Here is a 6,719-nt window from a genome sequence, read left to right as displayed (position 1 = left end):
TCTGTGAGGGTTAGAGCACCGGGGTGTGCAAATCAGCAGGGAGAGAGAGAGTCGGAGAAGGGCACAGTTTGCTGAAACCCGTCTCATGCGCAGAGAGACTGTGGGAAAGGTGTTCGGCACCCTGGCCTCAGGTGGTCAGTGTAGGAGTTGGGAGACTGTGCTGCTGTTACACTCTGTTGTGGAAATACGTGTAAAATGGAAACAGCGCAGCAGTCTTTGGAAAACAATAGATCTGCATGCTGATGAGCGCTGTAGACATTAACGTGGAAGCACAAGAAACCGGCAAGTGAACTTGAACAGTTTAACCACTTCCCTTTTCCCGACCAGGACACAAGTGCCTCTAACTTGTATACAATATTGGTTTATATATCTCATAGGATAGAATATTCATTGCACAGTATATTGTCTAATACATTTCACCGGTTTCAGAATACGTGCGGGCAGAAATTAGGTGACAAGCGAAACTGCTCACTCCGGTCACATTGTTGTGCCAAACGCTTGGGATTTCGCGAGCTGGAATCTTCCCACTGAACTCATTTTCTACTGATCCACATTGAGAGTCTTAGTTCTGATCTTCACCAACATCTGTCTTACGGATGTGACTTACTTCAGAATCAGTATCAGATATCTAGAAAACTGTTAAATTAACGGCAGCAGTACAACCAATACGTGATAAATAAAGAAATAAAAATCAATCAAATATTGAATTAGAACAAATATATGTATATTAAATTGTTAAATTAAAACTAGAGCAAAAGAGATGAAAGAATGATGCAGTGTTCATAGGTTCAATGTCCATTTAGACATTGGATGGCAGAGGGGAAGAATTGGTTCCTGAATTGCTGATTGTGTGGCTTTAGGCTTCTGTACCTCCTTCCTGATGGTAACAGTGAGAAGAGGAACGTCCTGGGTGATGAATTCCTTAATGACGGTCGCCGCCTCTCTGAGTCACCGCTACATGAAGATGTCCTGGATACAACGGAGGCCTGTCCCCATGGCGGAGCTGACTAAATTCATAACTTATTGCCAGTCTCGCCGCTGGCCTTTCGGGGCAGCAATGAAGACCCTCCATCCCTGTCAGTCTGCGACGTTCGGGGATTCATTCATCGTGTCAGTACAATCTCGGTTTGCGCAATTGCCTGCCAAGTCCAGGGTAGTGATTCAGAAATACCGGCCGATTAATATATAGACGGACTCCTCATTTTCGTTTCACTGAAGTTTTCTTTGACCAGTCCGGCTTGTTATCTCTGAGGTAAGCCCTCGAAATTGTAGGGCCGGTGGACACTCTCCGTCCGCCCTCTTCTATTTGAGTTGTTTGGCATCAGTGCCCCATACGAAGAGCCAAAACATTAACTCCTAACTACAGCCACCTTCGTTCTCCTGGGTACTGAGCAACGCAAGCCTTCACACCGCGACTAGGTTGTGTTCCATTTGGTGGCTACGCATGTGATCACTAATTATAAACCAACCCTGAGACGAATACCAGGAATGTCTGAAAACATAACGAGCTGAAACCATTCACATGGAAGTGACAATCTCAACCCATCCTGCGTTTGCAGTGAAACGTGCAAACCCTTTTTGAAGAGTGTCGTTCCCTGTAACGCCGCTCGTTGGGTGTATTTAAGGCAGAGATTGATAGGTTTCTGAGTAGTCAGGTCATCAAACGTTATGGTGAGAAGGCGGGGGAAGGGGAGATTGGATCAGCTCATGATGAAATGGCGGAGCAACCTTGATAGGCCGAATGGCCGACTTCTGCTCCTTTGTCTTATGGTCTTATGGTCTTCTGGGTGAATACCTTCAGGTTCCTGGGCGAAGACATCTCAGCGGATCCATCCTGGTCCCAAAATGCTGACACGGTCACTGTGCAGACGTCATAATTGTTTATTAATGCGATTTAGAGTGCTGTCGAAGAATCAAATACATTTCTGTGGGCGTACGTGGACAGCATTGTCAGTCGTTGCGTCACAGTCTGGTGTGGGGCGGGGCTCCAATGCGTAGGATCGAAAGAAGGGGCAAAGTGCTGTAGTGATGGGCACGCCTCGCCAATATCGAGGACATGTTCTCAATACGGTGCCAAAAGAAGACTGGCTGCATTATTCAGAATCATCGGCAGACCAAACATGCCTTCTACACATTTTACCCATATTTTTATTTATTTTATTTAGCGCAATTTAGAGTGCTGTAGGAAAAATAACAATAATGCTTAGTGAGAGATAACATAGGATCATAGGATGGGAGTTATATACAGTCCTCTAGCAGTCGACGTTAAGTACAAATGACAAGCGGAGATGCACAAGGCATGTGAAAATGGCAATATAACGGTGGCCATTGTAGGATCTCAATATGCAGCAAGTTTGAGAAAGTCTAGTTGTCGCTGGATACTCAGAGAGTGAATTTGTGTAATGCCTGCAGAATGGACTTAGAGTACGTTTTGGTTGAGCCCATTAGAAAAAGATAATTGTGGGTTGTATGGTGTTTTGTGTTTTGACAGGTAGACTAACATACAGGAATGCTTGAGAGGCAGTGATTGTAATATGATCGAATTTGTCCTGCAGTCTGAGCGAGAAGAGAAAATCAGTGTTACGAGTATTTCATACAGTAAGTGGAACTGCAGTCACACGAGTGAGGAGAATATAAAGATTCAAAGGGTTAATTTTATTGCCGAAGTCCGCATGTACAATACAACTCTGAGATTTGTCTGCTCCGGACAGCAATTAAATACCGGGAGACCATCGGTTTTCATGAAAGGACAAACTTCAAGCCGACTCGAAAAAAGAAAAGAAACAAATCTCGCAGACCCCAAAATGCCTCCTCCCCCGCAACATAAAAAAACCCAATAGCGACAATAAAAGTACCCAAACACTTCACTCGCAGAAATAAAGTCAGGAACGATAACAGCCCTCAACTCCCTCAGTCGCATGGAAAAAACAAAGGCAACAACAGTCGCCGACCAGGTCACTCGCAGAAATAAAGTCAGGGACCATAACTGTCCTCGACCCCGTTAATGGCAGAAAATAACAGGGAACTACGTCTAGAGCCGTCTAGGCGGATTGGAAAGGGACTATCACCCCCCCCCCCACCCATTCTCAACACATTCTACAGGGGTTGAATTGACAGCATCCTGAGCAAAGATACCTTGTGCAATATTCCCTAAATGTTTACTTCTAGGCTTATTCAGTGGTAAAGGTCTGCAAATGCAATTTAAACATTCATTTCAGGAAGAGTAGAATAAAAAACAACAATATCATGTTGACATATGTTCGTCATTATGAAACAAATTCTGATCCTGATCTTTATCCCCAATACTGGAAATCTCCTTCATTTATGATACTGACGGCAGTGTTAGCCCTCCACACTCCCGTACTGACCTAACGGTGTTGAAACAAATTCCACAGCTGTCCAATTATTCTATTTGTTTTGGAATAATGATATAATGATTCACTTTTTCCATTACTAAACATAAATCAAGTAAAACCCTCACTTCGGGGGCAGTGCTACGGTGTGTGCTGAACATTGATGCGATGCTGAACATTATCGCTGCGATGGCCGAGTGGTTAAGGCGTTGGACTTGAAATCCAATGGGGATTCCCCGCGCAATTTCGAACCCTGCTCGCAGCGCTCACGCCAACAATCCCACTGCCAATAAAATTTAACACCCTTGATGCTCTTTGTTTTCAGTTGAGAACTGCGTATTTTTACACTTCAATACAATTCAATACGATACGTTTCTACTCATTGTGCAATGTTCATTTCCATTCCGACTCTGATCAATCCCGTCGAGGCAGCTTAAACTCTCTGCAGTTCGGAATTTTACTGTCTCGTAAAACTTAAAGAATCAAACTCGGAGAACGGATTTCAGCGTCAGTGGAAAGAAGTGGACTTTGTCCTTTCGCTCTCCGATTCGCATGGTGACGTATTTTCATCCTCTGTCAGATTCTAATCTCACTCGATTCCTGTGTTACTGTAGTTGTGGCAGAGTCCACCCGAGGGCATTAGCGTCTCCCTCAGCTGTAGCTAGAGCTTTCCCTGATAAAATCTCCGGTACGTCTCTGCAGGTGGAGATGTTGCAGATCGCGGGCAGCAAGCGGTAGAAGCGAGCAATATATGGCTAACGTCCCATAGTGTCATTGACTGCAGATCCCCAATCCCTGAGATTCGATGTAATACAGTTCCCGGCAGTGAGACCATTCGTCAGGCCGACTTTATTTAATTCATAATCCGGTCCTGGCATTTTAAATCGTCATTCTGTATGCACGTCAGCCGGGAGACCAGTTCCATGAGTTTACATTTTGTTCCTGAATAGAAAATCCCGAAACGTTACTCCTAGTGTAAGGGGACAATGTCAGTTACTGATGGCTCCCGTCCGTTTACGTCATATGATCACGGCTGCACTTGCCCACGTTTCAAACTATCTTCTTTGGCTGTTTCGCAACCCACGATTTTCTTATTTTTTTTAAAGCGTCCATATCCTATTTAAATCAGCCCCGTGCTGTAACATCCACAACCCTGTCTCGTCGAGTAGTCTCTGGTATCAGGAAAGTATGTTCAGATATTCCGCTTTAATTCGTACTTAAACGATAATTCCTCATCCTGGACATTGTCCTTGACTGTACGCCTCATCCATCGCCTTAGATTCAGCCCTTATTCTATATTCTGCAGTGAACAGTTTTAACTTCAGTTGTTCGTCAGAGGACGTGCATTCCTCACTTGAGCTGAGTCAGTTAAATTGTTCCGAGCTTCTCCAGTGCTACTGTACCCTTCAGCATATATGGGGAGTGAAATGGCCGTCACCGCAACAGAGCCAACCTCAGAAACCTGTACAGATGTATCACAATGTTTCCTCTATTTCTAATTTCCAATCGAGTTGCAATAACCTACAATCTGCAGTTGCCTTCCAAAATACCTGATCCACCCATCGGCTCGCCATCTCTCTTTCGTGAACAGTTTCCTTTGACAGTCCCACCGCAACCAATCGTCATTTATTTAATACCAATCCCAACGAAGTACATGACCTCACACATTCCGGCAATAAACAGTTTTGTCCAGTTTGTGCCCTCACTGACCGGACCAATTGCAGCCTAAATAATCTCATTGCAACCCGCTGTCCGGCTACGTCACGTCATCAGCCTCACACAGTAAGGACAGCTCATTAATGAGGGGCGATAATAGACCATCACGACATTGACGATGAAAATTCCTCCAATCTGCAAAGGAGCAACGTCGACACAGATGGCACCGGATATCAGGTTTGAACCTGGGTGTCTAAGGGTATGAGACAGAAACGCTCTTTCAGCGGTTCAGGAACAGCTTCCCCCCTCTGCAATCAGAATCACGAATGGACTTTGAAGCTGTGAACACGACCTCTCTTTTTTAATATAGTATTTAATTTTTGTACATTTTTCATAATCTATTCAAAAGACGTAACTGATTTGCTTGTTTATTTATTATTATGTTTATTTTATTTATTATTAGTATTACATTTCTCTCTGTCTCTCTCTCGCTCTCTCTCTCTCTCACACACTCTCTCTGCTAGATTATATATTTCATTGAATTGCTGCTGCTAAGTTAACACATTTCCCGTCACGTGCCGGCGATAATAACCCTGATTCTGATTCTCTGTTCAACGCGGTACTTTACCGATTCGGTTTTCATTAACGACATGGATTTCGATGCACTGAGTTCTGGTACCGTATGCGACTCAAATCTGGAGCCGGTAACACGTTCTTCAATAAATCCTGTTTCCTCGACTGGAGAGATTCGAGAATTTGTGGAGTTGACATCCCATATGTTTGCCAGTTCAACGCTCGCAGCATTTTTAGCTGAGAATACATACCGGATTCGGAGGCCCTCATTCAGTACTACATTGGAAAACATTGAAAATCTCTTCCACCACACAACCCTCCCACCCGCATATGCTGGTCGACGTCTTGAATTTCTACTGCGGGAAAATAACTGACAGTGAATCAATTGATCTGTATCTGCTGACGGGTCTATCCGAAGGGATCATGCATTATATGTAATTGGAGATTACCTCAACGTGAACTCAAATTTATATTAATGCGCACATCTATCTGTACACACAAGCGCAATGAAACATGCACTTGCTGATGGGTGAAGACAGGTGGAAACTAGCAAAATCGACATGTCAATACAGCCTTTTTAGCTACGATATTTTCACTTTGCAACCGAGCGTCTAACAATAGATTTTGAGTAGAAACAGGGCGATTGGTGCCGGCGTGTTCTACAACTGTACGGACACAGAGCGCCTCGCTTCGTTCACCAACGTACTTCCTTACGTTCGACAGCGGACGATTTATCGCTCTGAGCAGAACTCTTGCGTCCAAATCAGAACTAACATTGGAATTTTAAGAATTAATGGCACTAATTTAATGTCAATTGTCTTTATAATTGAAGAAACTAGGAGAATGGCATCAATAAGTATAACGTGCTCTTGTTCCTCTGTTGAAGGGCAATGTGTAAACGCATGAACCATTTCTCCTCCTCAGTCCAAACGGTGATAATATTTACGAACCCTGCAGCGTTCGAGTTTAAATGAAGGGACGGAAAGATCCATTTCGTTTTGTCGGTAAGATGAGTTACACTGGTGGTCAGGAAAACACTGGAGCGAAAAGAGTGGCAGAAAGCGAACATACAATTGGTAAACTGCCGTGTAACACTCTCTCTCTCTCTCTCTCCCTCTCTCTCTCTCTCTCTCTCTC

The 6,719-nt window shown here is 44.0% G+C and overlaps 1 non-coding gene across 1 annotated transcript; it reads left to right on the top strand.

Annotated features, from left to right (window-relative positions):
• The first annotated feature begins 3,536 nt into the window (after nt 1–3,536).
• trnas-uga (transfer RNA serine (anticodon UGA)) lies at nt 3,537–3,618 on the top strand. The gene has a single exon. It is a non-coding gene; the product is annotated as a tRNA-Ser (tRNA).
• Nucleotides 3,619–6,719: the final 3,101 nt, after the last annotated feature.

Source organism: Hypanus sabinus, unplaced genomic scaffold (assembly GCF_030144855.1).
Source record: "Hypanus sabinus isolate sHypSab1 unplaced genomic scaffold, sHypSab1.hap1 scaffold_382, whole genome shotgun sequence".
NCBI lineage: Eukaryota > Metazoa > Chordata > Chondrichthyes > Myliobatiformes > Dasyatidae > Hypanus > Hypanus sabinus.
This window is presented reverse-complemented; position numbering and strand designations above follow the sequence as displayed.